At 42.2% G+C, this 15,488-nt stretch overlaps 1 protein-coding gene and 1 long non-coding RNA gene across 2 annotated transcripts in view; one reads left to right on the forward strand and one right to left on the reverse strand.

Annotated features, from left to right (window-relative positions):
* The window catches only part of LOC118900831, a 31,673-nt gene extending 20,171 nt beyond the window's left edge, over positions 1-11,502 (forward strand). The window contains exon 3 of the long non-coding RNA XR_005021234.1: positions 10,035-11,502. This is a non-coding gene — a long non-coding RNA (uncharacterized LOC118900831). The remainder of the gene's footprint in view (positions 1-10,034) is intronic.
* Positions 1-15,488, reverse strand: part of MKLN1 (muskelin 1) — a 359,471-nt gene that overhangs the window by 212,083 nt on the left and 131,900 nt on the right. The window lies entirely within an intron of this gene.

The raw sequence follows: 15,488 nt of genomic DNA on the forward strand, positions 1-15,488 counted from the left end.
CTTCCCAAGAACTTACCTGAGCATGTTTTCGCCATGCAGCATGTCTGGAGATATTCTGCATGCACATGCAGGTGTACCTACTGTCTCTGTAGACTGTTCAAACATCACCTTGCATTGCTTCACCTCTTTCTCGGTCTCTCTTCCCTTTTTCTCTCACTCTTACTGCCCTGGGATTACATCTCCTAAATAAAATATTAGCCTTAATTCTTGGTTTGAGTTCTATTTTTCCAGAAAACATAGGCTAAGACAGGGGTCCCTAACCCCATCCCTCCCACCCCGGGCCACACAGCAGGAGGTGAGCGGCAGGCAGGTGAGTGAGGGAAGCTTCATCTGCCGCCCCCCATCGCTCACAGTACCGTCTGAACCACAATCAGCTCCCCCGCCCCCCACTTCCGTGGAAAAACTGTCTTCCACGAAACTGGTCCCTGGTGCCAAAAAGGTTGGGGACCACTCGGCTAAGATATTCAGACCCAATTTCTCTCAATGGAACCACCACTTCCTACATTCCCTTGGCTCAGAGCCAAGCTTCCAAAAATGTATTCCAAAAGATAATAGCTGGAAATAGTATTGTCAGTCTTATTAGTATGCCTGATAGAATTCATGTATTCCTCCAAAAAGGTGTCATTTATTTGGAAGAAAATAAAAAATAATTAAAAGGATCCTTGGTGGTAAAAAGTTTCTAAACCAGTAGCTCAAAACTAGCCTCAATCCTAAATCCACTTATGCTCTGAGGTTCTCACAACTAGCTTTCCCTTCTAGTCTTGCCCTGGATTGGGTCCCCATTATCCTCTCTTAGACTATTATAACACCTTCCTAATTTGTCTTTCTGTTTCCACATTTTCCTACTTCTGATCCAATCTGAATACCACTGCCATCAGTTAAATAGCCCTAAAAGCTGATTTTATCTTGCTCTTCCATGTTCAAAAACCTTCAGTAACTTCTCACTGCCCATAAAATAATGTCTAAAGTTCCTTCTAAAACAAATCTTCACTCAAGGCCCTCCACAAACTGTTGTGACCTACATTTCCAGCTTTAATACCAATGTTAGTGTTTCTCTATTTGAATTATACCACCAGCTACACTGGGCTGCTTGCTTTTCCCAAACATGTGTTGTGCTTTTCTGAGACCACCATGCCTCTGCAATTGAACTGGACAACAGAAGTACTTGTGGGTTTTGATAACCCCCCTGGGAAGTATCAGAATGCTTGCCACACCCATAACCACTTCCCAGGAATTTCTAATTGACAGGACACCAAATTATGTATCAACTTATTCTGCCATTCCAAACAAAACCATTTAGTCCAGGAGCAGGCACCTACCCTAGGCCATAAACTTAGGCTCATATGATGACTTGTCAAAGGAAGCTCTGCCTAATTGCCTATACTTGATGGTGAGCAGCCAAACCAGTCAGGCCCTTTGGAGGGGTTGGATATGAAATACAGAAAGATAGTCAGGAGTTAGCAATGGGGAGAAAACTGAAAGATCCACAGAGGGAAGAAAGCTGACATCACATAGCAGAAACCATGAAGCAACAGAAGCTGTGAGATAGAGAAAAGAATAGAAAATACTTAGTAGGAAGGGCAACAGAAGCAGAGTCACAATAACAGCAGATAATTAGAGTACAAAGCAACAGATACTTACTGCCAAGAGCCCACAAGATAACCCAGCTGCTATGGCTGTACTGTGTGCTGAATCACCTTCCCATCCCCACTGGTCATTACTTAAACTTAGATCGAGGCAACCTGAGTCTATCTCTGTTCTGGAAATTAAATTTTTGCCTCTCAGTGTCTGTATCAGTCAAGATTGTGGCTGGAAACTGAAGGCACACTCAGCTGGAATTTTGAACATAATTTGATGAAGACACTATTTACAAGGATGTAGGCAGGGTTTCTGGAACTTAAAAAGTATCGAGGCACCCAAGGACTAGCAAGAATGGAAGCCCAGGGCTGAAGAGACAAGGCACGGAAATGGTGTTATGGGAGTCCCGAAGGAGCTCGAGCTGTGAAAGGGCATAGCTACTGCCAGAACCCGGCGCTAAAGCAGAAAAGTAAGAAGAAATACCCCAAACTCTTTTTTCTCCTGCCCTCTGATACTTGCTGATGCCTCCCATTGGCCAAACCCAACAGTAAGCCAGAGGGCAGTGGGCCCAGGTGAGTCATCTGTGGATAACAGCCTCACAGGGCACAGAGCAGGGCAGAGCAGGATAGGAGGCTGTCGTGGACTACCTAGTGGCACCTCAAAAAAAAATATGTCCACAGGCTACTGCCTGGAACCTGAGAAAATTATATTATATGGCAAAAGATGTGATTAAGTTCAGGATCTTGAGTGGAGGAGCATATCCTAGTTTATGTGGGTGGGCCCTAAATGCAATCACATGTATCCTAATAAAAGAGAAGCAGGGGGAGTTCTGAGCGAGAAGAGGAGAAAGCAATGTGTCCATAGAATCAGGATTGGAGTGAAGTGGCCACAAGTCAGGGAAGCCTGGAGCCATCAGAAGCTGGAAGAGACAAGGAACAGATTCACCCCTAGCGCTTTCGGAGGGATCCTGGCCCTGCCAAAACCTTCATTTCAGACTTCTGGCCTCCAGAACTTTGAGAAAATAAAATTCTGTTGTTTTAAGCCACCCAGTTTCGTAATTTGTTACAGCAGTCACAGGAAACAAATACAGGAGCCAAATGGAGAATAACCAGCACAAAATCTATTCATCTCAAATGCCATGTTGACCACAATGATATCCCTGATCACCTTGGCTGAAAATTCTTTTGCCTACCTTCTGTATTCCCTATGGTACTTCTTTTTGGACCACTCAAATAATTCAAATAAAATGCTCCCAAGTTATAGTTACTTTTGCATACAAATATCTTTTCCTCCTAACCAGATTATAACATTCTCCTTTAGAACACGAAACTTGTCTTGCACATCTTTGTATCCCTTGAAAATCCTAGCACAGTACTTTGAACAGAGTGCACATTCTGTAATTGGTAAATGAGCAAGAAAGCTTCCATTTGTCCATCTGTAAGTGGAAAATAACAATTTCCACTGACTTGCCTTTCAGAGATAATAATGGCAGTGTTCCCTGGAAACAATTTTTGTACCTGTAACAGAATGATATATCTGAAACACCCATTCCTGCTGGAGCAATTCCTTTAAAAAAAAAAAATTTTGGTTTTAGCGTGTCCTCTGTTCCATGTGGAGCTAAAAATGCTTGCAGTTTCACCCCAAGGAGGAAAAGGCAGGGGATAATTAAGAAAATATAAAAGCTCAGTATTGGTGTTTTCTCAGGAACTTTGATTCCTCCAGTAAATATCGAAGGACTATTATGTTTGGGGCTTCCCTGGTGGCGCAGTGGTTAAGGGACACGGGTTCGAGCCCTGGTCCGGGAAGATCCCACATGCCGCGGAGCAACAAAGCCTGTGTGCCACAACTACTGAGCCTGCGCTCTAGAGCCCGCGAGCCACAGCTACTGAGCCCGCGTACCACAACTACTGAAGCCTGCGCGCCTAGAGTCCGTGCTCCGCAACAAGAGAAGCCACCGCAATGAGAAGCCCGCGCACCGCAACGAAGAGTAGCCCCTGCTCTCCGCAACTAGAGAAAGCCCATGCGCAACAGCAAAGACCCAACGCGGCCAAAAAAAAAAAAAAGGACTATTATGTTAAAGTACAGTCCATAAATGGCTGGGGAGACACACACACACACACACACACACACACACACACACACAAACACATAGAATAAGATGTAATTCCAAGTTAGTAGTTATCACACAACATGATGAGTGCTTTTTATAAAAACTTGATGCTATGGGACCAGAAGGAAGGGAATGATTAACTCTATTGATAGAAGGTTTCACCAAAAAACGTCACATTCAAGCTGGTCTTTTAAGACTTTATCAGGCAGAGCAAAGTCAAGAGCATTTGGGGACCAGGAGAAATAACTTTGCTTGAGCTGTTGCCAGGCAAACCACACCCTCAGTTCAGCCCTATTGTATCCACAAAGACCTATTTTTATTCATTATCCTCATAGCTACTTTTTAAGAGAGGAAGAGAATGCCGAGTACTTCCCTATTTTGCACCTAGATATTTTTTGTAATAATTTAATTTAATTTATTTAATTTTTGGCTGCGTCGGGTCTTCATTGTTGTGTGCCAGCTTTTCTCTCTAGTTGCCATGAGCGAGGGCTACTGTTGGTTGTGGTGCGCGGGCTTCTCATTGCAGTGGCTTCTCTTATTGCGGAGCACGGGCTCTAGGTGCGTGGGCTTCAGTAGTTGAAGCACATGGGCTCAGTAGTTGTGGCTCACGGGCTCTAGAGTACAGGCTCAGTGGTTGTGGTGCATGGGCTTACTTGTTCCGCGGCATGTGGGATCTTCCCGGACCAGGCGGGTTCTTAACCACTGCACCACCAGGGAAGTCCCACACCTAGATATTTTATATGTCACTGACAGGAGATTATCAGGAGGGAAAGCAGAGGTTGACTTCTGACAGGCCCAATAATGATGAGTCCAAGTAGCCATCCAATAATTAGTTAATGAAAACTCTTACCTTTCCTGAGCTTCTCCCTCATTTCTGAAAATTGCGGCAGGCTATGCTGTGAGAGTGTGTGATACCAGGGCATGAATAGCTCTGAGGAAAGCAGGTGAGGAGTGAGAGCACTCCCTGGTCTTACTGCCCCAAACCAGGAGGCACTTCTTTGTGGCAAAGCCCCGTTGAATGGGGATTATGGCTGAAGCCCTTTGTCCTCCCCTAGGCTGACCTTCAGATGGCTCCTTGAGGAACAGCTCTGTCTGGGGCATGGCCCAACTTCTCTCCCAGCCCAGCCCTGTTGGGCCTCTGAGACCAGAACAGTGCTGCTTTGAGTAGGAGGAGAAAACTCAGGAAAGCAGCCAGGAGAGAGGGAAAGACCAGCCTAAACCCACCAAGGGGCAGCAGGTTCCCCATCCTCACCCTGCAGCTTCCACTGGAAAATTAGGAAGCTGGGCAACCAGAAGTACACATCACTTGTCCTTGTTTTCTCAAGAAGCCTTCACCTTCCAGACCTTGCCAGGAAGCTGGCGGCATTTTCATGAAGCAGTAATAACAAGGACAGAGCGTTCTAGCCTGCTGGAGCCTGCTGGCTGGTCACTCTTTCCACTGTCTTTTGTTTTCATGCAGCATTCCCTCACTTGCTTCTCAGATTCCTCAGGGCTTTGAAAAAGCCACAAGTTCTCCATACAGTGACACCACCCAGCGGGCTGGCAGACATCGCTGACCCGCACCCTGCCCTAAGCAATGGCACATAGGCAAGTCCCGACAACTGGCACCCAGCCATGCACCTAGGAAGAGGCAAGACAGCTCCCAGAAAGCCAACATTGTCCCCCATCAGCCCAGCTCGCAAAGGTGGGACTTTAGATTAAGTATCAGCCAGTGGACTGGTCAATCACATACCCCTGTTTGATTCAAAACACATCTGCAATGTATGTTAGGAGGTTGGTACTTCTCTACCTATCTTCAAGGATCTAAATGCAGCCAACATAGATGTTACCAACAAAGTGCTAGGGCACTTTCACCATACCAACTCACATACCAATGTATTAGATTGTGTATACATACATACGAGCTGATGCTCTCAATGATATGAAGTCATTCATAATCCCCATTCATTTGTGTTTCAGTATCACCTGTGGCCTGTTTCAAAACCACACTCCAGAGCTACCCTAACAGAATCTATGAAAATAGGACCTAGATATGTGTATTTTTTAAAAAACCTGACAGTGAAAAAAAAAAAACAAAAAACTTGACAGTGTTGGTTAGAATATAGGACGAGAGAAATTCTCACATATCATTGATGGGAGTAAAAAGTAGTTCAGCTACTGTGGAGAGTAGAGAGCAATCTAGTGAAGTTGAGAATGTGCACATTCTATTCCCTAACAATTTCTGTTCTAGATATATTCCCTAGAAGAACTCTCACACATGCGCCCAAGGAAGCATACACCAGAAATTTAATTACATCATGATTTGAAATAGCAAAGAACTAGACATAACAACTATCCATCCATAGAATAGATTCTAGAATATTTATGCAATTGGTCTATATTGCAGTACTATATAGTATACTATTACTATCTTATAGAATGGACTAGCTCTACAAGTGTCACATGGATAAATCTTAAAAACATGATGTTGAAAAAAAAAGTTTCAGAAAAATATGTACACTATTTATATACATGCTCAAACATCCAAAACATATTGTCTAGTAAAAATATAAAAGCATATGTGGGGGGCTTCCCTGGTGGCGCAGTGGTTGAGAATCTGCCTGCCAATGCAGGGGACACAGGTTCCAGCCCTGGTCTGGGAAGATCCCACATGCCGCAGAGCAACTAGGCCCGTGAGCCACAACTACTGAGCCTGCGCGTCTGGAGCCTGTGCTCCGCAACAAGAGAGGCCACGATAGTGAGAGGCCCGCGCACCGCGATGAAGAGTGGCCCCCACTTGCCGCAACTAGAGAAAGCCCTCACACAGAAACGAAGACCCAACACAGCCAAAAATAAATAATAAATAAATAATAAATTTAAAAAGTATATGTGGGAAGGATTTCCACCATCTTCAAGAGATCGGTTATCTCTGAGGAAAGATGGGATGGAAGGGCCTTTTTTTGTAACTAAAATGTTTTACCGACAGTCCCCTACATATGAACGAGTTCCGTTCCAAGAGTGTGTTTGTAAGTCCAATTTGTTCGTAAACCCAACAAAGTTAGCCTAGGTACTCAACGAACACAATCGGCTATATAGTACTGTACTGTAATAGGTTTATAATACTTTTCACACAAATAATACATTAAAAAAAACACAAAAAATATAGAAAACATTTTTAATCTTATAGTACAGTACCTTGAAAAGAACAGTAGTACAGTACAACAGCTGGCACACGGGCTGGCATCGAGTGAACAGGCAAGGAGAGTTACTGACTGGAGGAGGGAGAGGAGGGGGGAGATGGCAGAGCTGAAGGATCGTCAGCAATAGGAGACGGAGGGCAAGCTGCAATTTCACTCACTCCTGACGTTGATAGCACAGGTTCTGGTTCCTTGCTGGATTCAATTCTCTCTTGAAAAAACAATCCAGTGACGTCTGGGTCGTAGCTCTTTTTTTCTCATCATAGATGACATGGTAGCATTCTGATGACTGGATTGCATTCTGAACGGCTGCTACAACCTTCTTGTCCCGTTCTACGTTCCAGTCCTGTGCCTCAAAAATTAACATTGCCTCCTCAAATAAAGACCCTTGCCATTTCCTGTGCCATGAATCTCTTCAGTTCTTCAGTTACTTCTTCTTCCTCTTGTCTCTCTTCATCCTTTCTCTGGGCCTCCAATTTCTGGCTCTTCTTAGCAGTATGAGCTACATCACTGCTGCTTTTACGGTTGCTCCCGGACATCCTGGGCTTGAAATAAAGATACTGTACTACTGTACACTATACAATACTGTACAGTAAAGTACACAAAAGCACAACCACTTGTAGAGGATGCACACACATGACAATGTACGCCAGACATGTGAACTAACTTACGTGATAGCAGTACGAGCTATATCACTGCTGCTTTTACGCTTGCTCCCAGACATCCTGGGCTTGAAATAAAGATACTGTACTACTGTACACTATACAATACTGTACAGTAAAGTACACAAAAGCACAACCACTTGTAGAGGATGCACACACATGACAATGTATGCCAGACACATGAACTAACTTACGTGATCGGACATGTGAATGCATGATCGCGTCTTTGAAAGTTCGCAACTTGAAGGTTCGTACGTAGGGGACTTACTGTATTTATAGTTTAATTTAAGCAAATATGGCAAGTTGTTATAATTTATTAAATCTGGATAATGCATATATGTTCCACTGGTAACTCAGAGGGTCATCCATAGCAGAAGGATCTCTTGAGATTTTTAGGATTACTGAAATTAAAAGTTTGTTTATGGGAATGGCTCATATCAGTGAGCCTTCAGATCCTTTCTACTCTGTTTTTCCCAGACCTCTCCAACTTTTAATTGTCTCTCTACCCCCGAACTTTGCTAGAGCTCTAATTATCTGTAGTGTTCACTTGCCAATTCTGTACTTTCCTGTACATTGCTGAAACAGGCTATTATTCACTCAATAGGTTTATGTCTTATTTCTTGAATTAGGCTATAAGCTTCTTCAGAACAGGGACCATATCTTGTTCATTTTTGTATTTTCTATAATATCTAACACACAGAGTAAGCAGTAAAGCATCGTGATTAAGAAAATAAGATAAAACGAGTTCAGAAATGTGGCAGGATATAAGAGCAATATACAAAAATCAGTTGTATTTCTATACACTAGCAATGAATAATCAGAAAATGAAATTCAAGGCAATCCTATCCAGATCCTAGCACTCTTTCTATCTTTCTTTTTTGCATAAATTGACAAGCTGATGCTACATTTTATATAGAAATGTAACCCAGAATAACCAAAACACTTATGAAGAGGAAGAACAAATTTGGAAGATGCTCATTTCCTGATTTCATAATCTACAATGAAACTACAATAATCAAGATCTAAGGCATAAGGATACATGTTTAGACCACTGGAATAGAATTGAATGTCCAGAAGTAAACCCTCACGTATATGGTCAGTTGATTTTTTGACAAGGGACCCAAGACAATTCAATAGGGAAAGAGTAGTTTTTTCAATAAATGGTGCTGAGACAACTGGCTATCCACATGCAAAAGAATGAAGTTGGGCTACACCTTACACCATACAAATAAATTAACTCAAAATGGATCATAGACCTAAATTAAGAGCTAAAACTACAAAACTCCTAGGAGAAAACATAGTAAATGTTTATGACCTTGGATATGGCAATGGTTTCTTAGATATGTTGCCAAAAGCAGATGTGACAAAAGAAAAAAATAGATAAATTGGACTTTAAAATTAAAAACTTTTGTGCTTCATAGGACACCATCAAGAAAGTAAGAAGACTACCCACAGAATGGGAGAAAATCTTTGCAAATTGTATATTGACAAGGAACTTATATCCAGAATATATAAAAAGATATTACAACTCAATAATAAAAAGACAACACAGTTAAATCATGGGCAAGGAATTTGAATAAACATTCCTCAAAAAAATTTATACAAATTGCCAATATGCACAAGAAGAGATACTCAACATCACTAGTCATTAGGGAAATGCAAATCAAAGCTATGATGAGATACCTCTTCACACCCACAAGGATGGCTATAATAAAAACAGACAATAACAAGTGTTGGTAAGGATATAGAGAAATTGGAACCCTCATATATTGTTGGTGGGCATGTAAAATGACGCATGTAAAACTTTGGAAAATAGTTTTGTAGTTTCTCAAAATGCTAAACATGGAATTAACATAATACTCATCAATTCCACCCCTAGGCATCTACTCAAGAGAAATGAAAACATACCTCCACACAAAAGCTTATACATGAACATTCATAGCAGTATTATTTACAGCAGTTAAAAGTGGAGACAACCCATGTCCATAAGTTGATGAATGGATAAACAAAACGTGGTATATCCATACAGTGGAATATTTTCAGCCATGAAAAAGAATGAAGTACTGATGTATGCTACAACGTGGATGAACCTTGAAAACATTATGCTAAGTGAAAGAAGCTGTTCATGAAAGACTATATATTATAGATAAGGTCTTTAAAGAGGTTTAGTTAAAATGAGGTCTTTAAGGTGGGCCCTAATTCAATATACCCAGTGAGACACCAGGATCAGCCATGCCCAGAGAAAAGAACATCTGAGGACACAGCAAGAAGGCAGCCACATGCAAGCTAAGGAGAGAGGCCTCAGGAGAAAGCAGACCTGCTGACACCTTGATCTTGGACTTTTAGCCTCCAGCACTGTGAGAAAATAAATTTCTGTTGTTTAAACCACCCAGTCTGTGGTATTTTGTTATGGCAGCCATAGCAAAATAATACAGTGGTTCTTTTGAGTGTGTAACAATGATGTGTTGTATAAGAAAGGCCTATGCTTTGAATTATTGTATTTTGCAGGGTGGCATCTTCTCATCAATCCTGTCATCAATTGCTAGAAATATGAGAACTCTCCAGAAGATCAAGTACCGTGTAGTAGTTACCATGCACAGGCCCCATAGAGCCCTGGCCTTTGAGAATGCCCTATTCCCCAACCCAAAAGAAGGTAAACATTTAGAAGATTTCTCCAGACCCACGGGATTTTCATAAATTGGTAGAGATTGATCCAGATGTGCTTAAAACCAGGGAAAATGTCATTTTAAATGATGTTAATTACTGAGAACTTTTAATAACATGGGGAAATGATTATATTATAATATTGTTAAAAATTCTGCATGCAAATTTAACAAGTATAGATAAAATCACCTTATCTGTATAATGATATGCATAGAAGAGAGACTGAATAGAAATATAGCTAAAGTTAATATTAGTTCTTCTTTGTGATGAGATTTGGGGTTATTTTTGTTTTTTTCTTTATACCTCTCTGTATTTCTGAATTTTCCAAATTGAGCATGTATTGGTTTTATAATCACAAAATATGCTTATATTTTAAAGATTAAAAATTGAGGTAGAGGGTATATAACCCAATGCTAGGATTGAGAGTCATCTCCAGGAGATGTGGTTCCAGGACTCAGAGGTCAGATATGTTGGAACCCTGATGCCTACTTGTCCTCTTGGGATCTGGCCACAGTGTGCTGCCCCACGCCTAGAAATTCTGATTATGCTCCTACAGTGCCCTCCTGTCTAGTTCAGGTCTCTGAACACTGATCCTCCCTCCCCTCAGACCTCTAACTCCTGACTCTGAACTTAGACTTTTCTTTCTGGATTTATGTGGCCACCCCTCTTTCTCTACTAATGACTCAACACAACCTCTCCCTCCCTCTCCCACACCTTTCTCCCAACCTTTTGTATTCTGAGGCTACCCACAGTACTGACAGCTGTGTCCTTCATGAGCAGGGTGGCTAAAAAGTAGCGGCACAAAATGAGAGGAGGGGGACAAGAGAAGGGAAATGCTGAGGGAGATGCTTCTGAGGTTTCCTTCCTTGTGGGCGTTTGACACTCCTGGCGTCTGTCTACTTCTCTTACTCCTCCTCCTTAGCGGAGGGGCTTAATCTGCTTTGAGAATTGAGAAGTACACAGGGCAGGCTCAGCTTAGCTCCTTCTTTCTTCCACTTAGGCATCACCTGCCCACAGTGAGGATGTCACCTTGGTCTGCTCCTCTGGGAGCAGGGTCCCCTTCCTACTCCCACTCCTACTCCCAGCGTGAGAAGTCCTGTCCTGGTCAAATGTTACTTGTGACTGGGTGAACAAGTCGACCTAATTCTGAAACTCATTTAGTATTTAGTATCCCGTTATCTCTCACAATAAACAGACTTTATCAGCAATCAACGTGGTTTTTCGGTCTCCATCTGCTCACTCTTTTGTTTCATTTCACATCTTGACCAGAACCCAGGATAGGGATTGAGGAAAAGAATAGGAACTTCTCAGAGACCTGAAAAGGAAATAACACTTGTTAAGAGCCAACTGTGTGCCCAGCACCAAGACAGAAGCTTTATGTATGTTCATTCATTTAACCACCCTCATAGTTTGCATTATTTTCCCATTTCACATAAAAGGAAACTGAAGCTCAGAGACGTTAAGAACTTGCCCAAAGTCTCACAGTTAGAGAGTGGCTGATGTCTCTTTGACTTCAAAGCCCAAGCACTTTCCACTGCATAAGACGTTGTCTTTGGGTGCCACCAAGGCACTCCTCAGGGACTGAGGCAGCATCTCATCTTTGTTAATACTTCATCCCAACCATCTGCGCTATCAGTTGAGCAGCATGCAAGGGAGAAAACCAGGATACATCCAAAGGATAAGGAGTGAGGAGATTATAAAATGCTAGACCAAAAAACATCAAGGAATGTATTTTTCCCCAGATTTCTTGGGGACTTTTGGACAAATGACCTCCCCTGCCCCCCAACCTGTGCTCTGGCTTCCTCAGTTGTAAAATAATTCAATAATACCGAGTCCTCCTTAAGTCAGACCACATGTCATGCTTTCCTGAGACTGGCCTCAGCACAGTTGTCCTTTTGCCCCCACTTGCTATTAAAAAACAAATGTATGTCATATTGCTCTGGGTGGCACATGGAGTAAAAATAATGATAATGAATAATGAATCAGCTTAACAATATATGAAAACCAGAAGTAATGAACTGATGAACAGAAAATGATATTAAAATGCCAGCCATAGGGGCTGACCCTTTAAAGAGACAAGCTGACGAAGATGTTTTGATGTGACCCCTGAAGGACAGTCAGCTGGCAGGCTAAACCACAGTCACTGAGAGGGCCAACAACTCCCCAGATGCCTAGGGACCAGGAACATTTCCAGGAGCTCAAACCACTGCTACCTTCTTCTCCTCCTCCCCCAAAAAGCTCAGAAAGTGCAAGGGCACCCCACAGGCCACTAAGCACATTCCCAATTGTCCTCTAGGGAAATCTGATGCTGAAAAATGGACCTTGTCCAAAATAGTGGTTCAAGCCAGATGAGGAATTACAGAGAAGACAACCTTCCATGGTAAATACCCTGCCTCCAAATCCCCAATGTCTTCATTAGGGAACTGAAAACACAGGCACACCAGCTGGTCTCAACTGCTTTGAAGCACTGTGGCACAGTGGAAAGAGCAATGCTGTAGGGCTGGCAATAAGAGACTAGCCTTCTAGTCCCCACCTCTGCCCAATTCTAGCTGGGTGACCTTGGCAAAGGTACTTAACTTCTCTGGACCTCACTTTCCTCATTTGTTAAGTGAGGTTTGATTAAACCATGATGTCTTCTGGTTCTGAAATCCTATCTTTCATCTTTGGATTCACATCTTACATTTAAAGAAAATTAAAGCAGGTTCTTGGGTGTTGTGTTTCTCAGAGATCTTGCCTCTCACCTTTTAAATTTTCTTCATTGGCTTTCCTATCACAAGATTAAACCTAAATTCTTCAGCGTGACATTCAAGGTTCTTTGAGATCAGCCCATGCCTATCTATTGTGCCACCCTCCTCTCACTCCCACCAATCATGTATTTTATACTCTGGCTATAATGGACTATTTGTACTCCCCCATAACACTTTTCCTGCAATTTCAAATACTTACTGAGCATGTACTCTGTGCTAGACCTTACATCAGTAAGCCTTTGCACATAATGTTCACTTTGCTTGAACTGCCTTATATTAATTAAGGTAGAGCTCACTGTTGTAACAAACGAGTTATATAATATCAGTACATTAAAGCGCTAGAATGTTATTTCTTAGTCATATAACAGATCAGTCTGGCAAGCCACCTTCCACCCAGGGTCCTTCTATTTTGCAGCTCTGCCATCCTCTAAGCTTTAGAGTCCTTTATTTCCAGAGCTAACAGCTGGGAAAGAGAAGGAAGAAAAGGCACACCTACTTCTTTTTTTTGGCTGCGTTAGGTCTTCGTTGCTACGCGCAGGCTTTCTCTAGTTGCGGTGAGCGGGGTCTACTCTTCATTGCGCTGCGCAGGCTTCTCATTTCGGTGGCTTCTCTTGTTGTGGAGCACGGGCTCTCAGTGCGTGGGCTTCAGTAGTTGTGGCTCACAGGCTCTAGAGCGCAGGCTCAGTAGTTGTGGTGCACAGGCTTAGTTGCTTTGCAGCACGTGGGATCTTCCAGGACCAGGGCTCGAACCCGTGTCCCCTGCATTGGCAGGCAGATTCTTAACCACTGCACCACCAGGGAAGTCAAAGGCATACCTACTTCTTAACCTGGTCTAGAAATGATGTACATCACTTCTGCTCACATCCCATTAATGAGAATGGATCACCTAGTTCCACCTAGTTGTATAGGGGATTGGAAATTGGTTGGGCCAATTCCCAGAAAAAGTTGATGCTATGGAAGGAGAGAATGAGTCTCTGATGGTCAACTAGCCATCTCATGCCCTTCCTTCATTTGTCTTCTTAGCAAAGTCTTATTCACCTTTAAACCTCAGTCCAAGTGCTACCTCCTTTGTGAAGTCTTCTCTGACCTATGTAGGCAGATCTAGGTCCTCCTCTTCCTATGCCTCACTGCACTTTTCACATTTCCATTAAGTGAATTATGACAATTAACATAGTGTTCTGTGTGGTTTGCATGTCAGTCTGGACTATGAGCCTTGAGGGCATGTATTTGGAAATCTTAGCATAGTGCCTGGTAAATAGTAGTTTTACAATAATATTTAATGAATTGATGAATATTATCAGTGAATGAATGACTGTTACCCTAAGGAAAAGAAGCTGGTTTTTACAGAGGAACAAAGACCTCAGTTTAAAAAAAAAAACAAACAAAAATTATTGGTGATTCAAGATTATCCATAATGCTAAAAGGAAAATAAGCTTTCCATACAAATGTTACAATTATAATTAATATTTTGCATTATTATTTACTTAGAGTCTGTCTCTTGCATAAGCTCCGTGAGAGTAGGGACCTTATACGTATTGTTCTTTGCTCTGACTCCAGCATCTATCACACTATCTGGCACACAGTAGGTACTCAGTAATTATTTCAGAAAGAATGAATGGATAAATAAATGAATGAAGACTGCACCCTTAATCCCATGAGCCATATAATAAGTGCATGTCTTACATTACAAGAGGAAAGTGTCGATGGGGTGGTGAAAACTTACACTACAACTAGAAAAGCAGAACAGAATCAGGACTTTACCATTATTACCTTGTACAATCTATGTCATCATCCTCTTTATATAAAAAGATGAACAGGGCTTCCCTGGTGGCACAGTGGTTAAGAATCCGCCTACCAATGCCGGGGACACGGGTTCGAGCCCTGGTCCGGGAAGATCCCACATGCCACGGAGCAACTAAGCCCGTGCACCACAACTACCGAGCCTGTGGTCTAGAACCTGCGAGCCGCAACTACAGAAGCCCGTACACCTAGAGCCTGTGCTCCACAACAAGAGAAGCCACTGCAATGGGAAGCCCATGCACCGCAACGAAGAGTAGCCCCTGCTCGCTGCAACTAGAGAAAGCCCATGTGCAGCAACGAAGACCCAACACAGCCAAAAATAAAAATAAAATAAAATAAATAAATTTATTTTTAAAAAAAAGGTGAACAAACAATATTGGAGGAAACTAAAATCTCAATGGCAATAGTTGCCTGTGAGTAAATGAGGACAAATGGATGTCTCCAAAATGGTTGCACTATGAAATAGCCTTTGTAAATTGGTTAATGAGAGAAGCAGGAAGCAAGAGTGCAGACAATTACAGAGTTGTGACAACTGAAAAATACACTGATTGAGAAGAGACAAAAACATGTTTTTCATAGTTTTTGAAGAGGTATGGAGACACTTTTTCAAATGTTTATAACACATTTATTCTCCTCATAGGTCCCATGTGACAAAGTTTGGATTAGACATTACAAATGGCTTCCAATGGACTACTTGCCAGACTTTGTCATGGGAACCATCTGACGAGCAGAACAAAGTGCAAGTGCATAA

This window comes from Balaenoptera musculus, chromosome 9 (genome assembly GCF_009873245.2).
Source record: "Balaenoptera musculus isolate JJ_BM4_2016_0621 chromosome 9, mBalMus1.pri.v3, whole genome shotgun sequence".
NCBI classification, from domain to species: domain Eukaryota; kingdom Metazoa; phylum Chordata; class Mammalia; order Artiodactyla; family Balaenopteridae; genus Balaenoptera; species Balaenoptera musculus.